Source organism: Canis lupus, chromosome 7, assembly GCF_003254725.2.
Source record: "Canis lupus dingo isolate Sandy chromosome 7, ASM325472v2, whole genome shotgun sequence".
Classification (NCBI taxonomy): domain Eukaryota; kingdom Metazoa; phylum Chordata; class Mammalia; order Carnivora; family Canidae; genus Canis; species Canis lupus.
In genome coordinates this window covers 33614328-33633859 of record NC_064249.1, presented here as the reverse complement: position 1 = coordinate 33633859, position 19532 = coordinate 33614328, and the positions used below count along the sequence as shown (strand labels likewise).

At 39.9% G+C, this 19532-nt stretch overlaps 1 long non-coding RNA gene across 10 annotated transcripts in view; it reads right to left on the bottom strand.

Annotated features, from left to right (window-relative positions):
- Positions 1 to 19532, bottom strand: part of LOC112648730 (uncharacterized) — a 107443-nt gene that overhangs the window by 27776 nt on the left and 60135 nt on the right. For 8 of the 10 annotated variants that reach the window (XR_007411960.1, XR_007411958.1, XR_007411963.1 and 5 more), the window contains 2 exons: positions 17312 to 17442; positions 9294 to 9548 (listed from right to left, as the gene is read on the bottom strand). This is a non-coding gene — a long non-coding RNA (uncharacterized LOC112648730). The remainder of the gene's footprint in view (positions 1 to 9293; positions 9549 to 17311; positions 17443 to 19532) is intronic. The other 2 variants (XR_007411965.1, XR_003129260.3) reach the window with 1 other exon arrangement.

Sequence of the window (19532 nt, the reverse complement as noted above, 5' to 3'; positions counted from 1 at the left end):
TTTGGATTTACTATAACATCTTGTTTTAATTAAACATTCGTTTCATAGTAATCTGAAGATGTTATTGTATACTTTATCTGATTAGTCAGTATTAATGGCTGGGAAAGATATTGCACAGATTTCTAGATTCAAATAATAGCTGAGTATTGTTGGGTGAGTAAATGGTGGTATTTATTTTCAATCACATTTTCTAACTATGTCCATGTTTTTCTTGGAATTCTCTTAGTGAATTTCCATCTTCCTGGCTGTCAATCAGTTTCCAAGCAGACTAATTGGAAGGTGCTGCATTATGATATTGCTTAGAGAATGTTTCATTTGGAAGATTGTGTTTAACAAGTTGGAAAATTTGGATTCCAAGTTTTAAATGTGCAGAAATGAGAGGCCTTATAAATTATATGCATTGTTTTAGGTAACAAAATTTTGAAACAATGGAAACATTTGTCAACACCAGTTTTTCAAGTGTTCTCATCATCTTACAAGTTTTTTCTCTTAAAAATTAGTTTCTGGGTTTTTTTTTAAAGATTTTTAAAATTTATTCATGAGAGACACAGAGAGAGAGGCAGAGACATAGGCAGAGGGAGAAGCAGGCTCCCTGCAGGGAGCCCGATGTGAGACTTGATCCCCAAACGGGGGATCACACCCTGAGCTGAAGGCAGACCCTCAACTGCTGAGCCACCTAGGTGTCCCTTAAAAATTAGTTTTTCTCACTCATTTTTCAAAAGTCACCTCTACAGTGAAGGGACCCCTGAACTGCATTTGTTTTGTTAAGAGTTTTTCTTTAGGACATTTTGCTTTGTTAAACATTTGAAATACTTCTGTCTCTATAGAAGAAATATGTGTAACTCATTTACATAACATCAGTTCATATATAAAATATTTAGCAAGGCTTAATTTTTTAATAATTTTGGTATATTATCTCTCTCTATAAAAGCTCCATCTCAAAAAAAAAAAACAAAAAACCAAACTCCATCTCTTCTTCCTGTGCCCTAATGCATCATAAGGGTTGTGCACACCCTACTTTATTTTTTAGTTTTCCAAAAAGATTTACTTATTTATTTTAGAGGGAGAGAGAGCAGAAGCAAGGGGAGGGGCAGAGGGAAAAAGAGAGAATCCTCAGGCAGACTCCCCACTGAGTGCAGAGCCTGGACGGGGCTTGGACCCGAGGTCATGACCTGAGCAGAAACCAAAAGTTAGACACTCAACTGACTGTGCTCCCAGATGCCCCACACACCCTACTTTAGAGCCACTGCTGTAATAGTTGGGAAAAGGACAGCTTGCTCTATCTGTTAGGAAGCCAGGAAATTGCTCCTGACAAGGCACTATGTGGCAGAAAGTTTTGGGTCCTGTCTTCTATTGACTACAGTATGTCACAGAAAATGATCCTAAACCTCCCCTCTCCAACCTGTATTTATCCCACCGGCTCCTGAAACACCCCAACTCCAGTCAATGCTGAGGTTCCTTCCTTCTTACCTGTCTACAACTCTTAACCACCTCACTCTATATAAGTTCTCAAGATCTCAGTGCTTCTCACAAGTCATGAGATTCATGAGACTACATCAAAAATTCATGACTAATTAGAAGCAGAAGGAATACAATTGTGTGAGTCAGAGTTTCCTCAGCTATAAAGAGGCTTCAACTATATTTCCAAGATCTCTTCTAAGGATTTAAGAATCTTTCTAAAATTTCTGACTCTCCCTAAGCCAAGCTGCACCAACTCATATTTAATTTGAATGCTTTCACTCACTAGCTCCTCTATGCTCTCAATAGAAGTATTTTTCACTGCATTGTAAGTTAATTCATGTTATAATGATTTGTTGAAAATATTTATTGAAGAATGTAGGGAACCTTCTATCTTTTTCCACTGAGTTCTTTCAACTCCTTCCATTCATTCTCAGATTTGAAACAGAATTAATCTATGTGCTTCATGTGCTGCATGCCATTTCGATAAACCCAAACCCATTATTATTGACCTTGCTTACCATTTATATGACATTTGATATTTTCAAATTGGCATTGCAATTATTTGAATGCACAGAGTTATAACAGTAGCTAACATAAATTTCTCCTTCGGTTTTGGCAGAAAAAGAGTTTTTTTAAAAAAAGATTTTATTTATTTATTCATGAGAGACACAGAGAGAGGCAGAGACACAGGCAGAGGAAGAAGCAGGCTCCATGCAGGGAGCCCACGGTCTCCAGGATCATGCCCTGGGCCGAAGGCAGGCGCTAAACCGCTGAACCATAAGGGATCCCTTAGAAAAAGTTTAAGTTTAATATCAATAATAACATGATAATAACAACTGCCTTGACATAGAATCATATTTTTGGGGTGGAGATGGATATATTCATTACAGATACTATCAGTTGTATTGACAGAAAAGGAAGTGTGCTTCTGGGAAACATAACCAAAAAATAACAAATATTTATTGGGAATCTGTTACCAGGCACCATGGCAAGTATATAACAGGTTGTTCATTCAGTAGGTGGGGACTTGGAGTATTCAGGCCAGTAGAGGCACCATTTATCCATGGTATGAGTTTCAGCACTGACCTGAGGACTCAAGCCTCCCTGGATAGACTTGAACCTCTCCAAGTGAAACCTCAATCCAACCCCATAGATGGTCTTCCAGGGTGATGATAATTCAGGATTAGGTCAGGAGACCCCTGCTGCTTTGGCAGAATTCATGGAAATCAGAAGATAATTTAGCTCCTTGAAAGTGCATGGATGTGATCAGACTGTGCCACTTACTTCCTGTTTTAACACAGAAATCCATGCATCTAGGGAAACACTTCAATCCCTGTCAGACTGGGATGGTTGATAGTATGCAATCAGCCATGTGCTGTGGCCGACAACTGCACACTTGTACCTGTGTACCTAGAGGTTCCTCACTCTTGTTACTGTAAATTTCATGTGGATATTTATATTTCCATCTACTCTGTAATTCTGCAATAACTTCACTTTCTTACTCTTTCAGAAGTCTATTGCACATCTTCTCCTCTATCTGCCCCCTACCAACACCCATCTCACCCATTCTCATCAATTGATGGCTGATTAATAATTCATTGGAAAGGGACGCCTGGCTGGCTCAGTCAGTGGAGCATGTAACTCTTGATCTTGGGGTTGTGAATTCAAGCTTCACGTTGAGTATAAAGATTACTTTAAAATAAAATCTTTAAAAAATAATTCAGTGAAGAAAAATAGATGCAGATGTCAATAATCTCATCTTCTCATCTTCTCCCCATCCAACCCAAATGTCTGCCTTGTTCTGTACGTAACTCTCCTTTCTCTCTTGTTACAATGCAAAATGTGGCTTTGTTCCTAATGATTCTACCTTTTCTTTCCAGTTCAAGAACTTTCTCTTACAATATTTTATTTCTTTGTTTCATACATTTTCTCTCTTTCTACTGGCTGCTCATCATTCAAACACTAATAACTATATAAACAAAGAGTTCTTTAGCTCTCCAACTAATTAAAAAAAAAGAACTGCAATTGGACGTCTAACAAAAACCTCAAAACTTACGATTAAAAAGATATGTTTTCACTACAAAGCAGATCCTTTCAGTAAATAACAACATTATCTACCTAGTAGCTCCAGCTAAAAACCTACAAATAAATCATGGTCCCATTCTTTCGTTTACTGTCATTTAATTCATAAACAAGTCAATTCTGTCCCCAAAACTAGCCTGACTCCAACTACTCACCATCTCTAGTACTTCAGCCCTCTTGGAAACCACCATTATCTGATGCCTGACTGATCTTAACAGCCTCTAATTCAGTTTTTTATTCCCACCCATGACCTCTTTATAGTCCAATCTCCACATAGCTCCCTGAATGATGTATCTATTTTTTAATGTTGATTAAAATGAAACTGAAGTCATATTTCCTCTGTTTAAAAACCTTCAGTGGCTTCCATCGTAGTAAGAAAAAAATTCAGACTCTTATCACAAGAAGGTAAGTCTCTATGATTTCTCTCTTCCTCTTTTCTTCTGCTCACCTCACCTGAGCCACACTTCCTTTCTTTTTGGACTTTGAACACATCATACTCATACCTATATCAGGGCTTGTGTGGTCCTTCCAAGTGGAATTCCCTATTCCCACATTGGAGTGTGTTTCTGTTCTTTACACTATGTGGATCACAGCTCAAACATTGCTGTTTGAGAGAGGAATTTTGGACCACCCCAGCTGTCATTGTGATTTTAATTTGCATTTCTCTGATGAGCAGTAGTGTTAAGCATTTCCTTTGTGTGTGTATTGGTCATCTGTATATTTATATATTTTCTCTAGTGAAGTATCTCTTTAGTTTTTTTCAATTTTTATGGGTTAATCATATTACTGAGTTGTAGAGCTTTTTTCCCCTTTAAGTTGTCTTGAAACAAATTTTTGTTAAATATATGTACTGCAAATATTTTTCTCAGTCTGTGGCATTTTCATTTTCTTATAGTGATTTTTGAAGAGGTGAAGTTTTTTATTTCGATGAGTTCCAATCAATCATTTTTAAAGGATAATTTTGGGTTTTTCCCAGCTTTATTGAGATACAAATGACAAATCATACATTATAATGAAATTAAGTTATAGTGTAAACTTAAGATCTACAATATGTTGATTTGATACATTTATAAATTGCAAAACGATTACCACCATAGCATTAGGTGATGCCTGAATCATATAAAAAAGGTAGTATTCCTTTTTGTGGTGAGGACATTTAAGATCTATTCTCTCAGAAACTTTCAAGTATATGGTACTATTAACTATAAATACTATGCTGTATATGAGATCCCCAGAACTTATTCTTATAACTGGAAGTTTGTACTCTATGACCAATGTCTCCCCTTTCACACCCTCCAATCCCCAGTGGCCACAATTCCAAACTGTTTCTATTAGTTCAGTTTTTTCAGATTCCACATATAAGTGATAGCATACAGTAATTAGCTTTCTCTGACTTTTTAACCTAGCATAATGTCCTCAAGCCCCATCTATGTGGTTGCAAGTGGCAGGATTTCCTTCTTTCTCATAGCTGAATAAAATTCCATTACATGGATGGATAGATAGGTAGATAGATAGCCCACACTTTCTATGTTCCCACTGGTGGCATGTCACCATAGTGATTAGAGACAACCTCCAGAAAATCTCTCATAGTACTTCATAGGTGAAACATGGTTGACCTGGAAGATAATTGTTTAGAGCATGTAGAGCATATGTTCCATGGTTGGTTTCTGGGGTCACTGCCTGGGGAAATTCTGGTAATTGTCCCTTAGCCCTATCTCTTTCTATAGCATATAATTCATATGTTTGTTTGTTTGTTTTAGCTGGCCAGAGAATTCTATAAACTTCTTGCCCTCTGTCTTTCCAGAATTGGCAAATTCTCTCTCTTTCCTGAGGGTCCATGATTTAAGCTCTGCCGTAAGGGAAGGAGATTGTAATAATAATAATAATAATAATAATAATAATAATAACACCCTCTTCTAATTGGAAAAAAGATAAAAATGATGTTTATAGTCATTTTGCCTCAATATCAAGATCCTGGAATCTAAAGCATACAAAACTTAGTATATTTTCCCCCCTTTCCTTGACTTCTCCTTTCATTCTTCCCAGAGAAGCTTGACTTTCATCTTACGTCTCTATCTTGTGTAAGCACCAACCATGCCGTAAGCTAAGAGGAGCAAATGAAACTATTCAAATTTTTCTCATTGCTCTTTTTTCCTATTTCTTGGGCTCCATAATGCCACTTCCCCAGATGACAAGGCCAAAGTGACAGATAAAATGTAAAACCAAAATGGTCTACTGATGCTCTAGTAAGCGGTCAGTGGCCTCACAGAAGTCTCTCTGGCAACTCTTCACCCCCTCGTGTGCTGTAGAACAAGTTAGGCAAGACTCCCTCACAAAGGAGACTCCCTGGGCCCCTGCCACAGGCTTTGACCTGAAAGTAGGGGGCAAGAAACTGGTTTCTTGGGAAATTAGAACACACAGACTTCCCTGTTATTAATGAGCAAAAAGTCAACACAATTTAACACTTTCCCTTTTGATTTAGAGTCATCATTACATGGGCATCAGCATTTGCTGTACTGTAAGCTAGAGATGTCCTTGAGGCTGTTGTGGAACATAGCTTCTCTTGATCAACACTAATAGACCAGACAACTAAGCTTTCTTTGTTCTTACATTTTGTCTTAATCTCCTGGCTCATTCTTCATTGTCAGGAAGTTAGATAATGCATCTTGCTATTAGCCTGCTCTTCTTTAACAGCCATATTCTCTTCTAATTGCTTTGGGCAAATAACCCAAATGAAACCAGTTTTTAGACATGAATATAAAATGAACTTGGGAAACATACATTTTTAGCTAATAGACTTTAGCACGTGGACTGTCATTCCACAGGCTTCTAAGCTTTTAACATTTATCTTCATGTTAAGCTGCATTTGGGAAGAGGTTATTTGAGGTCTGATCCCTAGATATTTTGCTAGATTGTTATTATTAGAATTTTATAAGCTTGATTTTACAATAGATTACTCTCATTCAACACACACACACACACACACAGACACAATCATGCTTTTTGTTTACAGTCCAGTTGCAAAAGACAGGATCCACTCTAGCTGGTCTAAACAGAATGGATTGCACTAGACTAATAGAAAGTTTATAAATATCATTGAAAGGGTAGGTGCATAGGTGCAGGCTGTAGGCTCAGCTTCCAGGAACAGCTCTCAGCACTTAGAACCATTCTGCTTGTGTCCCAAGTAGGAAAGGAAACTGCTACTGTCACTGCAAAACCACACTGTCTCCAGCATGAACCATGCCAGTGGAATGGATGCCCACATGCAATGTGTTTCCCTCGATATCAAGTCTCACACAATAGATAAGTCAAATCTGTCACATCCTGAGCCCTAGTTTCAAGGGATGCTGGGAATTGTAGTTCTATATTTTCAGGATCAGCACTGTAGGAGGTAATTCTAGAAAAGATTGGAAGCATGTATTAAGAATCCAATTTATAGAATGTCTCCTCACATTTAATAATCGAGCCATACAATTTTACTTAAACAAATTAAATTTATCCATCACAAAAGAACTATAAGAATATTCCAGGTGCCTGGGTGGCTCAGTTGGTTGGGCGTCTGCCTTCAGCTCAGGTCATGATCCCAGGGTCCTGGAATTGAGTCTTGCACTAGGCTCCCTACTCAACAGGAAGTCTGCTTCTCCCTCTCCCTCTTCCCCCCTCCTCCCACTTGTGGCTCTCCCTGTCTTTCAAATAAATAATTAAAAATCACTAAAAAAAAAAAACAAAACAAAAACATTTTAACAATGTGCTAGTGGTTATGTCTGATGAAATACTTGACTTTTTATGTGTGTCTGTATGAGTGTATATACATATGTGTGTATATGTGTATACCTGTGCATATATATAATATATATATATATACATATATACATATATATATATATATATATATATATGTTGGGGGGCACTATGGTAGGGAGCAGTCATGTTGCACCAAATATGGCTGACTATGCCACTCTTTGGGCAGGGACTAATTGTAGGATTTACGATGGTGAGGGGTGAATGGACATTATAAAGCTATGTGCTGACTATACAAAGACAAGTAATTTGGTCCATGTCATCTAGTGAAAGGGAGATACTCATGAATAAATTGTTATAAGACAACAGGGTAAGTTTTATGCAGGAAAAATACAGCTCAAATTTTTCATCGAAATATCCCTGAACTGGAGATCAGGAAAGAATGGGGCTATAGCTTATAGTGGTTCTCTGTAAAAAATGAATTTATTTGCTACCCATGGGAATCTTGTTGTCTATCTTATATTGGTAATTAAAATATATATATATACATATAACATATATATTTGTGCGTGTGTGTTTTAAGTAACTTGCCATCATGAAAAATAAATTTTTTTCTTTTTGGCTCATGGACAATAATATTGGTACACTAAATCTATCCTCATCAGAAAATAAGACTAAATTGAAGTGGGCTGATGCTGGATGAGGAAATTTTTTTCTCTGTCTTGATGTCAGAATATTTCTAAAAACCTAGGCCTACTAAGGTATATATGCCTATTAATGGCAACTTTTTTCAGGATTTTTATGAGCATTCTCATTTTGTGAGTTATCCTTTATTCTTACAATTAACAATGAACTCATTCACTTTATTCAGGTCTCCCCTCTTGTTGCAATTTTTTCTCAGGAAGAAACAGCAGGGAAGCTGGAGTCTGCCAACTCTGAGTAGCACCTTCTTCAGCTAAGGCAGCACCCCATGGCAGCTCCATAACAAGGGGGGTGCGGGAGGGCTGCAGGGGGTCCACACTTGTGGGGGAGGAGTATGTATATTATCACTGAAATGATCTACAATTGTTGGAATATGTGATGTTAATAAACAAACCAATTTTACAGGCTTTGCGATGATTTTTCAATTCTCTACAGACAATGCATCCCTGTACTGCTTGTCTCCAAGACAGATGGCACCTGCTGACCAATTTAAGTAGTCACCGCTCTATTGTGTGAGCAAATCTTCAAGTTATTTCCCATTACTCTGCCCTGTGACTACAAGGTGATTATTCCATGTGCTTTTTTCCTTTATCAAATTTATCATTTTGACCACCTCATTGAACATGCACAAACACTTCATAAATTTCATCTTTATAAACACAGGGAACAAAGAAACCAATACACGAGCCAGCTCATTACATCTAAGCACACATTCAAATGTAACACAAACAACCGGGTTGAATTTGTTTTCCAACCAATTGTTTACATAGGTCTGTGGAGAATAACAAAATCAGTCCTCTGGTAGTGAGAGAGTATCTCATTCACCTTGTTGCCACTTTTTAAGTCTGAACCAGGACCAGCTCCATGGTTCCAACATCTTTTCCTCTTTTTTATCACCTACTCTGCAAAGTGTATCTGGAACTAATTTCAAAAGAAGTCTCAAGTAATTTCTAATGTGCTGGTTCCATTGTGTTTTCCATGTTGTTCCTGCCCAGGACTTGCTCCATTTTCATTGCAAACAATCCTGTTATTGTTGTTGTTAAATTTTTACACTGTTTTTTTTGAAAGTATTTCTACAATAGTGATAGTTTTGGGCAACTATGGCTCAGGATGTTTGAGAATGTGGAAGAGCCCAAGTGGGACAAACAATAACACTGGATTTTCTAATAACCCCGAATTCCCAGATAAAAGTCATTTACTTCTTGGGAGTTTTTTCTTCCTTTCCCTATTCACTGTATCAGTTAGTTTTTGCTTCATGGCAAATCATCTCCAAATGTAGAGGTTTAAAACCATGATCATTCATTTACCTCATAATTCTGTGGATCAGCAATCTGGAGCTGGGCTCAGCTGGGCAGGTTTTCTGGTGTAGGTTGGGCTGATCTCTTCTGAGGCTCATTCACGCGTTCAGTGAGCTGACAAGCTGCTCTGAAGCTGGCTGACTGGCAGCTGGGGCGCCTCTGTTCCTCTCATGGCCTCTCATTCTCCAGCAGGCTAGGGTGGACACCTCATATCCTGGCAGTGTTCTAAGAGCAGCAATCCCAAGCACAGTGCTTTTCAAATCTCTGCAAGCAATACATTTTACAGATATTAGGGTCCTCCCAGACTCAAGGGCTGGAAACAGCCCCAACGTCTTCATGGGAAGAGCTGTAATGCTACCTTGCAAGGATGTGGATACAGGAAGGGGAAGCATTGATATTCATCTTTACAGACTACCACATTCACATCTAAATATAGCTGACACACAATTTGGGGTAGGCCAACATAGAAAAAATGGAATTCTGTTAATATGTACTTGAATACAAGTGGTTCAAAAATGGTTGAGATTAAGGGGCACGCAAGTGGCCCAGTCTGTGGAGTGTCTGACTCTTGATTTCAGCTCAGGTCATGATCTCAGAGTTGTGTGGTTGAGCCCTGCATTAAGCTCCACACTGGGCATGGAGCTTCCTTAAGATTCTCCCTCTGCCCCTCCCTGCTGCTTACGCATGTGCATGTGCACTCTAAGAAAAAAAAAGATTTTAAAAATTAAAAGAATTATGTTTAAGAGATTAAAATAAAAGTTTCCCAAGTCTTCAAGTAAAATTGGCACTTAAAAGGAGGCATTCTATGGGATCTGTTGGTTTTTGTCAATCACGTGGCCCACCATAGTGTATCCCTGGGAGCAAATGAACTGTACTTGAGAAATGAGTTGTCAGAGATGAGTAACAAATCTGTGATCACATGAACAACAATTGTCCCCAGAAATAGGGTGTTGGGAAAGAAGGGAGGAGTCAAATAGTGTGACAGAAGAGGTAACAGGAACTGAGATTTAACATTGGGTGGGTGGAAGGAAATGGATATAAAGCAGAGAAGAGCTCCCCAAAATAGAGAGATGAACAAATACAGGAGAGAAAATTATGGCATAATCTCTTTAACCCTGAAGTACAGGACCACTCACATAGTATGACACACACAATACAATGGATCTCTGTGACCTGCCACTTTGCAAAACTTGAGACTGGGATTTCAGATACCTCCCCAAAATTATTTTTAGAGAGTTAATTGAAATAGAACAGAAATAGACCAACCAGATGCTGCATCTATCAGCTTTCTAAAGGATTATTACTTATTGGTCACATTGCTTGGAGATAAGTAATATGAAGCATACATAAATACAATGGGGAGGAAAGTTGGAATTCTGTCCAGAAGTGCCTAAGCTGGAAGGTTCCCCAGAGAGCTTCCTAGAGGAGAGTTTGAGCCAGGCCTAGAAGTGGGATGGATCAATAAGAATGTTCTCTCAGTCTGGGAGCCTAACTGAACTGACTCAATCTGTGAACCTTACCATGCACACCAGGTAATTCATCCGTGGCCCACAGTGACTTTTGGAGATAAGGAAAGGCAGCCAGAAAAATCAGTCCCACCAACTAGTGGGTCAGGGACCCTCATGAAGGATCCATGTGACCTTCTGTCTTTCACATTGGGCTTGTGTCCAGTACCTGCTGCTGGTGGTGGTGGCACATACACGCATCCCTGAAGGCTGGGTGCTGCTTTCCCACTAACAAGCAACTAAACACATCTAGAAAACTCCAAAGAAGGTTCAAACAGCCCTTTATCCTGGTAAATGGACTCCAAACTACTGAGCTAGAGTCCAAAGTGTGCTTAGTGGGATGGGTGGTGACCATTTGCTGTTGGCATCCTTGGATATAGCTATTAGCCCAGCCCTGAAGGCAAGCCTAGAGCTCCCTCCCCAGACCCTGTGGGCTCCTTCACAGTCCCCTGTGTTCATTACACCTCACGTCCTCTTCCTTCTGGCGCCCAAGTCCTGGTGACTCCCTCCCTGCCGGGGTTCTCCCGGAGCATTCTTCCCGCGAGAAGCCTTCAGTTTCTCACCAAAAGAGTGAGGTGTGAGTCAGAGCTCCTCTCCCCCTATTGCTCAGAAGCGTGTCAGGGACATGTCCAAGAGCGAGGTTGGGGAGGACAAGGAGATCCAGGCTGCCTCTGGCTCTCCACCACCTCCCTCCTCTTGTATTTTTGCCCTCCTTTGGGCAGCCATGATGTGAGTTAATAGAAAACACACACACTGGCCTCTGCGCTACTACACTCTCCTGACACGGGGCGCCTGAAACCCCTGCACGTTCCTGGGTGGTAAGAGCACCGGAGCATCTCTAGCTCTACTGAGGAGACTCTGCGGGAGCTCCTGGACGGCTCCTGGGTGGGGCTGGTCACCTGAGAGGACAAGCCACGATCAGAAGCTGGAATTTCAACCCCACACTACCCCACCCCGCACTTACCCAGAGACGGGGAGGGGCTGACCACGGAGGTCATGATCCATCACGCCTGATGGAGAATCCTCCATAAAATCCCAGTGGCGCAGGGTTTGGAGAGCTTCCCGGGGGTGGACACTTCCACGTGCAAGACATGGGGACAGATTTCCCGAGCTCAGGACCCTCCCAGACCTCATCTTATGCGTCTCTTCATCTGGCTGTTCATCTCATCCTTCATCATGTCCTTTAATAAACTGGCAAACATAAGGAAGTGTTTGCCTGAGTTCTGTGAGCTGCTCTAGCAAATTAATCAAACCTGAGGATGGGTCAGGGAACCTCAGATTTATAGTCAGTCAGAAGCACAAGTGACAACCTGGACTTGCACTTGGGTTTCCCCTGACACACCTGGTTATTTAACAGAAAGTCAAAGGCCTCTTGCTGTGAGGGAATTATAATATTATAATCTACTTTGTTGACTTGTGTGTGAGGAGCGAATGGGTTAAAACCTGCACAAGCAGTCGGCCCAGTGCCTGGCATATCCTTGGTGCCCAGTGATGCCAGCTGTACTCATTTTTAGTTCTCTGCTCGGCACTCCTGGTATTCAAGCATAGACAGCAGCGTCTGTGGGTGATATACATACACCAGCAAGTCTGTCACCTTCAATGGCACAGTGTCATGAGGTCTAGGATGGTTCCAAACTGCATAGTGCTTGGTGAAATTGCTGGAAGAGACTTTTTCCTTTTGGTGTGTTCCAATCTATCATAATTACACCAGAGCAATACCTCCTTGTATCTCACCAAGTTTTGAATAAATCTTGAAAGGAAATTGCTCTTTTCGCTTGTACCCATAATTCATACCATCCTTAGACTCTGGGCATGGGTTGATGGAATGATGCAATGATATTTGCTAGGAAAGAGAGACCTGAACTATTGGATGACTTTACCTGGGTGTTCCTGGCTACAGATTACTTACAGCATTAAACCCAGAGTCTCTGAGACAGGGCTCCCTGCGGAATATCACACATACTCCATACCTCTCTGGGCTGTAACTTGAAAGTATGTGGGGGAGCCCAGTAAAACCTCACTTGGAGAGCTCATCTATTATTCTGTCCAGAGACCAGGTGTCCAAAATGGAAAGGACACTGGGTGCCACATGGCCTGGGAAGTCACAAAGGTGTCTGTGTTTTGTCTGTGCTTCTTAACTGACTGGATCTTTGAAATAATTGGCAAATCTTGGTACTGGATAGGGGTTCACAGAAGTCTGAATTGACAATCTGATCCTGTCTGTTAATTCTATGTTTCATGTGAGCACAGCAGAAAATATTCTTGCCCCTTATGGAGCTTCCTTTCATCCTGGGGAATCCTTCTTTCTTTTGATAACTTAGGCTTTGCTGCTGAGTCAAGCTCAGCACGTGACAGCATTCAGGTAAAAGCAGGACTGACGCTAGACTGCCAAGGTTAGATCCTGGTCCTGCTGCTTACAAGCTGCGTGACTTCAGGCAACCTACTCTACCTGTCTGAAACTCACTTTCCCTATCTATAAAAAGGGGATCATTTTGGTACCTACCTCATGGGGTTGTTGTAAGCTGAGTTAACCCATCTGAACGTGGGATGTGCTTAGAATAGAGATGGCATGTGGTGTAGCTCTGTCAGTGTTAGCCAGTAATACTCCTTGAAGATTTCTTTTTTAGGCATCTTAGAAGTCCTTGGGGCAAAATAACTGGCTAGCCACCTAGCAGTTCATCAGATGTGTCTGGATACCATTCATAGACACAATTTAGGCTTGCACTGACACCTTACACTTACATAAATCACTGTCACCTTCGTGTATGTACATATCATACACTGAATTCATTTGGAACTGAAATCACTTATTGAAGCTTAATTTTTAAGACAGCATCCATCTGAGGTTTTTTTTTTTTTTTAAGATTTTATTTATTCATGAGAGACACACACACAGAGAGAGAGAGAGAGAGAGAGAGGCAGAGACACAGGCAGAGGGAGAAGCAGGCTCCATGCAGGGAGCCCGACGTGGGACTCGATCCCGGGTCTCCAGGATCAGGCCCTGGACTGAAGGCAGCACTAAACCGCTGAACCACCTGGGCTGCCCCCCCACCCCACCCCCCGATTTGAGGTTTTATTTATTGTGATTCCTCCTAAACCTAACTATTCAAACTTTATTTCTAGGAGAACTCGCAAAGCAAGTATGTTCGGATTAGGAATGATTATACAACCCATTCACATATAATTTTTAAAAATATTACTTAATTTGCTGTAAACTGAATCTTCCCTGCAGATAAAATGTTAGCAGAAAATCGTATTGTATATTATTAATCTACCAGAGTTCCTATTCCCTACCTACCTCGAGCAGATTTATTTGAATGTGGCCTCAGGTGCTGGTGTTTGAAATGCAAATAAGCTCCATTAAACTCAGCAGCTGGAGCTATAGTGCTTCGCTTACACCCACACCACAGGTCGAATAAGAATTGATTCGTCAGTGTGTATATTTTGGATAAATTACAGGATTGCTTAGTATTCTGGCATCTGTACTGTATCTCTTCCCTACTTTTTGAATGAGATAATTCCCACACAGAGCCCGTTACTGCCTTGCTTTTGTATTTTATTTTATTATTTTTAATTATTATTATTTATTTTGAGAGAGAGTGTACAAGCACACGTAGGAGTGTGGGGTGAGGCGTGCTGGGGAGGAGCAGAGGAAAAGGGAACGAGAGAACCTTAAGCAAGCTCCCTACTGAGTGCAGAGCTGTAAGTGAGGCTCCATCTCAAGACCCTGAGATCATGACCTGACTTGAAATCAAGAGTTGGACACTTATCCAACTGAGCCACCCAGGCACCCCCATTGTTTCGTGCATTTTAAAAATTATTTAATTTTAATGGAGAGAGCTCTCCTTCTATAATTGCAGTCTCTCTCAGCACTTAACACTTGGTCTGGCACATTGATGGGTGCTCTTCTAATATTTGTTAATAAATACATAAATGAATGACATGCTACTTTCTGGAAGGTCAAAGAATTTGGCCAAGTTGTGCCTATCGTACTCTTTGTAAAATTACTTTTTATTGTTCTGCAAAGAGATTCTTGTATATTTTCTTACTCGTTGAATTCTGTTTAAAAGTAGTTTACAAAGTTATGGGGCAACATTGGTCCAACAATCCCATTTTACAGGTAGGAACACTCATGCGTAGATTGCATTAACTACTTGTCCCACGTTACTGACCCAGCAACTGGAAAGCTCAAGTCTATGTTCTTTCAGTGTTAGGACACAAGACAAATTATAGGCAATACTACTTAATTGGTAAACATCTTACAGCTAGAAACAAATGGAAGAGAACCTGAAGCAATTTAAAAACTGTCAGGGAAATCACTGATTAGAAAACATAGTCACATACTGTTCTTTTTTTTTTTTTAAGATTTTATTTATGTATTCATAAGACACAGAGAGAGAAGGGCAGAGACACAGGCAGAGGGAGAAGCAGGCTCCATCACGGAGCCTGATGTGGGACTCGATCCCAGATCTCCAGGATCACACCCTGGGCCAAAGGCAGCACTAAACCACTAAGCCACCAGGGCTGCCCTCACACACTGTTCTGATGAGCAACCTCATTGGTATTGTTTTCCCATATCCCCTTTAGAGAAAACATTTCCATGTTCTATTGATGCAATGGGAAATTCTAGAGGGCTATTCAGTGATTGATGGGGAGATACAGATGAGTCCATTCACCTGTGCAGCTCAAGCACAAGCTCCTCTAAACTTCTGTATATTTAGGGTCATTTCTCCCAGGAGATCATAAAATGCTTGTCTTCCAACTACCTAAAGTAGTCCTTCTCCTGGCTGGTAGACCTCCAACCAGAAACAGCTCTAAACCAGTTTGGCCATGCATCCAGACCAAGCAAACTGGACTCGTGAAACCCTGCAGCAGGCAAGGTCCACCAATGAACCAGCCATCAACTACATTCAGGGAACTCCCACCTTTCTTCACCCCACATATTACATCTTTTTTCTGAGTACCTCTGTGTGCAAAAGAAGATCAGTCAAAGGCCAATTTTTCTCAAATGACTTACAAAGAGTATAGAAGTGGAATGCCAGGACTGAAACTTAGTATCTCAGCCATCATACCTATGAGGTATTTCTGAGCCCCAGGTAGCCCTGGGAATGAAAGCCTGTGCCCTTCTTTGCCACACAGGGTATGGAACTCAATCTGACATCACACTGAGATGCAAAGTGGTGTCAGTTCCAACAAGAGGGCTCTCTGAGCTCCTACCTGGGAATTAAGGGCTGTGGAGGTGGCACCATGATTCCAACCAGAATGATCAAATTGGTTAAAAATTCAGGATGCCTCAGGAACACCACCTTGAAGTTAGTTTCTTCTTTCCTTGTCCTTTTTGAAGAACAGGACTATATGGGGCAGTCAGGGAGATGGCTCCAAAGAAATGATGCAAAGTGTTTTAAAGGAAACATTTTCTTGGAAGCTGGAAGTAGTCAGCAAGAGAAAATGCTTCAAGGTGCAGCCTTCAAGGGCTTTTGAACAGAAAACCACACACTATAGAGAAGTTTTAAAAAGAGTCTATCTCTAAGATAGAGAATCATGGGATAGTTAGATCCTCATGTTTGGAGCAGGGAGGAATATATATATCCACATATTTATATATACATACACACTAAACAGTTACTTGTAACTTACTTCTATTAACTGCTTTGTGTCTGTAAGTGTTGGTCGGAATTGTTTTATCTTTTTCAATATGTTTGATTAGGTCTAATTAACAATTTTATTAACCACTTAAAGTTTTAATTTACAGAAAAATAATATTTAAATGCAATTGCATAACAAATTTCCTAAATCTTTCATGTCTATGGAAGGTGGGCTTTATGGAACACGTCTATAGCACATAAAGTACATTTTATCCAAGTTTTATGTGTGGAAAGGGCAAGGAAAAATAAGATTGGTCCTTGAATCCCAACCTCACAAACACAGCTTGTAAGTGAAATGACACTTCCAAACGTGGAATTCCAGACCCAACAAATACAATGTGTTTTGGGCTTAACAGACAAATGATTAAAAAGAACAGTATTTTCTTCTGAAATTTTGGAGGGCTGCTCTCCATGAATCCTTTTCAGTTATGTTACCAAGTTAAGCATTTTGGTTCAAACATCCCCTGATTTGGTAATGCACAGAGTGAATTGTAGCCTCACATCTGTCCTGTAAAATGTCATTAAATAATTGAAATGTAATTAAAGTTTAAGATGTCACAGAAACTGTGCCAAGATTCATTAGACCCGAAAATCACCTTCAGTGTTGATTTTGTAAGAAAACAATGGTAAATGAAATGCAGAAGTCGTTCTGAGTGACCTTGAAGTTCTTGGTTGGAAACTCAAGACATAATAACCTGTCCTTTTCCATTTATCTTAATGAAGGACTCTGATTATAATAGAGGCGGGACAGAGCTTGCATTTTATCTGCCTGAACATATGCCAGAATTCCATCTCCAGGTCTGTAACTGTTTGCTAGAATGATGGAGTCATACTGTTCAGCTGGGATACGCTAGGATGTGCTGTAGTAACAACCAACCTCCAAACTTGGATGGACTGTTTTTCTCTCCACCTTCAAATGCACTGTAGTTTGTAAGGAGCTCTGCTCCTCGTCTCCTCTTTCCAGGACTGATGTCATTCGAGCAGCCATCATCTCAAATAATGTTGTTGCTATGGTGAAAGGAAAGTGTTTCAGAGGACCTCACTGTGCTGGGAATTAAATGCTGGATTCTAAAGCAGCACTCATCACTCCCACTCCCAGTTTATTTGCCAAATCAATCACATGCCCCCACCCAACCCTAAGGTGGCAAAGAGATGCATCCACACGTGTTCTGAAAGCAGAGAGCCAGAAATCTTTGTTACACATCACTAATTCCCATCAGGCTGGATATAGGCTTCAGTCTAAGAAACAAGTACTGAGAAACGTCCAGTATAGAAAATGATTTAAAGTAAACCAAACTTTTGTGCAGACTTTTTGGGGAAAAGAAGAAAGAGTCTGATAGAAAACCATAGGCTGAGCAAATATGCAGGCATCCTACATTCCAGGAAAGCCTTAATGTTGGGAGACTTAAAAGTCATTTAATTGCTTTTATGTGTGTGTGATTTCAAATGCTTAATTGCAACAGAGAAGAAGTAGTAATAAAATGACTTCATAAATATCCCTGAGTGCTGGTGACATAGAAGACATTCTTGAAACACATGCATGGCAGATAGGTCTTTTTTTTTTTTTTTTCCTGAACAAATATATATTAAAAGGGAGAAAGAGAAAGATCCAGAACCTAGGAAATTTCCTGGAACCTCATAGGATTATCAGTATTTGTTGAATGAAAGAGCTCTTTTTTTGTAAAGTATGTTTTTACAGAGAAATTCACGTCCTTGAAGATGATGTCGAGAATAGTGCCTGCCTGCCACACAGTAGTTGCTGTTTTGTATGTATGTGCTATGTTGTGTTGAATTAATGATTGAATAAGGACAGAGCACAGTGACTGAAGGTGAAAGAGGAGAAAGAGAGATACTGGAAAGGAAACACATGGTTTACCCAAACAAGCAGGGACAGTGGACAGAGGATCAAGCATGGAAATATAAGGATTTACAGAGAAGCAAGAGTAGAATCTTCTTCAACAAAGTTGACATCTGCTCTGTGAAAGCTAGAGCATCTAATGATAAATTCTTGCTTGGCCTTGGTCACAATTTCATTTCTCAATTTATAGGAGATGGGAGAGAAGTTTCTATTCCACACTTCTATTCCTTTTTCATCCAAACTACTAGTAACATAAGGGCGCCTGGGTGGCTCTGTAGTTAAACAATCTATTCTTGATTTCGGCTCAGGTCATGATCTCAGGGTCTTGAGATCAAATTCTGTGTCAGGTTCCATGCTCAGTGGGAAGTCTGCTTCTCTCTTTTTCCCTCTCCCTACCCCACTTGTACTTTCTCTGTCTCTCTCTCTAAAATAAATTTAAAAATCTTTAAAAAAAAAGTTCTCAATGCAGCACAAAAAACTGCTTAAAAAAAGTACTAGCAATATAGAAATTTAAAAATAATAATCTTAGACAAAGTATTCTGCAAGCTCATTCTGCAATAGATTATAAACACTACATGTAGATTATCAGACATATATCTAGATTCTGGGAAGATAGACATCAAAACTATTCAGAAGAATTAAAGTTTTCACCCCATGGACAAAATTCTGAGAGGGAACGTGGCCCACAAAGGATGGAACATCATTAAAAAAAATGTACTTCTGACCATCAAAGAGCTATCAAAAGAACTCAGGCTGGCTCCACACAGGAGCACTCTGATTAAAAAGGACATCTATAAAAGACACTATCAAGGTTATGTGACCAAAAGGATGACTTTTTGTTGTTGTTAAGAATGACACATTTTTTAAGCATCATGAAAACCAAAGTCTCCAATGAACTAAAACATATTGTAAAAGTCCAAAGTAGGCATTTTGTAAAAAAAAAAAAAAAAAAAAAAAAATTTAAATAACAAGGCAGCAGGTGATAGACCCATTGTTGGATGTATAAACTGATAGTTAATAACCAATAGGCTAAAGAACCAGTTACTATTACTTTGCTTCATCTTTCTTCAGCCAGGATGGTATACTCTACTTTTAAAGGTATAGAACAAATAACTTAAAAAAAACTTAACTACCCAAGAAGGTATAATGAATTTCATGTGGGGGGGTGTCTAGTGTGAGAGATCATCAGTGCTTAGCTGCCCAAGGAGGCATGTCAGAATGGTTTTAAAGAATGGATAGG